Source organism: Mustela nigripes, unplaced genomic scaffold (assembly GCF_022355385.1).
Source record: "Mustela nigripes isolate SB6536 unplaced genomic scaffold, MUSNIG.SB6536 HiC_scaffold_485, whole genome shotgun sequence".
NCBI classification, from domain to species: domain Eukaryota; kingdom Metazoa; phylum Chordata; class Mammalia; order Carnivora; family Mustelidae; genus Mustela; species Mustela nigripes.
The window spans coordinates 1-2,082 of record NW_026739892.1 but is presented as its reverse complement, the minus strand read 5'-3'; the positions used below and the strand labels follow the sequence as shown (position 1 = coordinate 2,082).

The window sequence follows — 2,082 nt, the reverse complement described above, 5'->3', positions numbered from 1 at the left end:
CCTGCCTGCCTCTCTGCCTAATTGTGATCTCTGTCTGTCAAATAAATAAAATCTTTAGGAAAAAAAAAAAAAAAAAAAAAGAACTGTGCATAGACTCCAGGGGGTGAAGAAGGAAGTGACTAAGGGAGGCACTCATTCCTCTGCACTGGGGATTAGGAATTCCTATTGTGAAATTATAAACTGAGCAAAACATTGAGTCTCAAAGGATCCAGTGTTGGGCCTGTAACACAGGATGTGAATATGGGTTCAATAATTTCTATCCTCAGTGGACTCATTTAACTTGGAAGGAAACAATGAGGGAGAGAATAATTTTCTGTGCTACGAATCAATTTTCTTAGAACTACAGGTCATGGAATAGATTCCCATTGCAGTTACCTGATTGTTTTGGAGCTTATATAAGGTTGTTTTCCTCCTTTCAAGTGAAAAGGACTTCTGGGCAAATTCTCAAGTACAGATCATGGCCTGTTCTCCAGAATACCTCTTTTAGCATGAGGGCTGTCCTGATGTATACTTTCTCCTCTCTTGACAGAAACTTTGACACCCCAGGACTGTAGAGCAGAAGTGGCTTTAAGGTCTAGCAGAGTGAGGCCTCCAGGAAAAGGAAAATGAGGGTAACACTATCAATTTATTAATTTATTATTCTTGTCACCCGTAATCCTGAATGGAAACTGGGGAGAAGGGAGGAAATGACATGCAGAGACATTGGAGGTCTTGAGATCAGTATTCTTTCTGCACAGACTGCATGAGTGGGAGTAAAAGAGAAAATGAGGAATCATTAGGAATAATCAGAAGTCTTGTTCCTTGGATTCCTTGCATGACAACCCTGTGCTTGTAAACCAGCAGATCAGTCTCTTCCTCTGGAGACAAAGAGTGAGGGTCCATTGTTAATGCTACCTTCTACCTCTGTTCCTGCAAATCATACCTGTGAAGTGAATGGCTGTGGAGAATGACTCCTCTGTAACTGAGTTTATCCTTATGGGATTAACAGACCAACCTGAACTCCAGCTACCTCTATTTTTTCTGTTTTTGGTGACCTATGTGGTTACTGTGGTAGACAATTTGAGCTTAATTAATTTAATTTACCTGAATTCTCACCTTCACACCCCCATGTACTTTTTCTTCTTCAATCTGTCCTTTATTGATCTCTGTTATTCATTTGTCTTCACCCCCAAAATGCTGATAAGTTTTATTTCAGAGAAGAACATCATCTCCTTTACAGAATGCATGACTCAGCTATTTTTCTTCTGCTTTTTTGTCAACTCTGAGTGCTAAGTGTTGACAGCCATGGCCTATGATCGCTATGTGACCCTCTGTAAATTCCTGCTGTACACAGTTACCATGTCTTCTCAGGTCTGTTCTCTGCTGATATCTGGTTCATATGTGATGGGGTTTGCTGGTGCCATGGTCCACGGGAGATGCATGTTTAGGCTGATCTTTTGTGATTCCAATATCATCAACCATTACATGTGTGAAATCTTCCCTCTCCTCCAGCTCTCCTGCAGCAACACCTATGCCAGTGAGCTTGTGATTTCTGTTATTGTGGGCACAGTTGTCATTATATCTAGCCTCATTATTGTATTTCTTATATTTTGATTCTTTCCAATATCATTCACATCTCTGCATCTCAGAGTTTGTCCAAAGCCTTTAGTGCCTGTGGCTCCCACCTAGTAACTGTTGGTCTGTTCTATGGATTTGGGTTGCTCACTTAGCGTCAAACCACCTTCCACTGGGTCTGTGGGCCAAGGGAAACTTTTCTCAGTGTTTTACACAAATGTGTTGCCTATGCTCAACCTTTTCATTTATAGTCTCAGGAACGAAGATATCAAACTTGCTCTGAGGAAAACCCTGAAGAGATTTTCAAACTGAGAAGAACCATCTATCTCTCCTTTGTTATGTCTTTTTCTCCACTTTCTGCTTTTCCTTATCCTCTTCTTCCTATTCTTTTTCCTTTTCCTTACCTTTCCAAAGTCTTTCTGGCAGGATTTATTTTTTATTTATTTTCAGCACATTTTATTTATTTTTTATTTATTTTCAGCACATTTTATTTATTTTTTTAAATTTATTTTTTATTTATTTTCAGCA

The 2,082-nt window shown here is 39.3% G+C and overlaps 1 pseudogene; it reads left to right on the top strand.

The window, feature by feature from the left end:
- The first annotated feature begins 930 nt into the window (after window positions 1-930).
- LOC132008609 (olfactory receptor 143-like) lies at window positions 931-1,866 on the top strand (annotated as a pseudogene).
- Window positions 1,867-2,082: the final 216 nt, after the last annotated feature.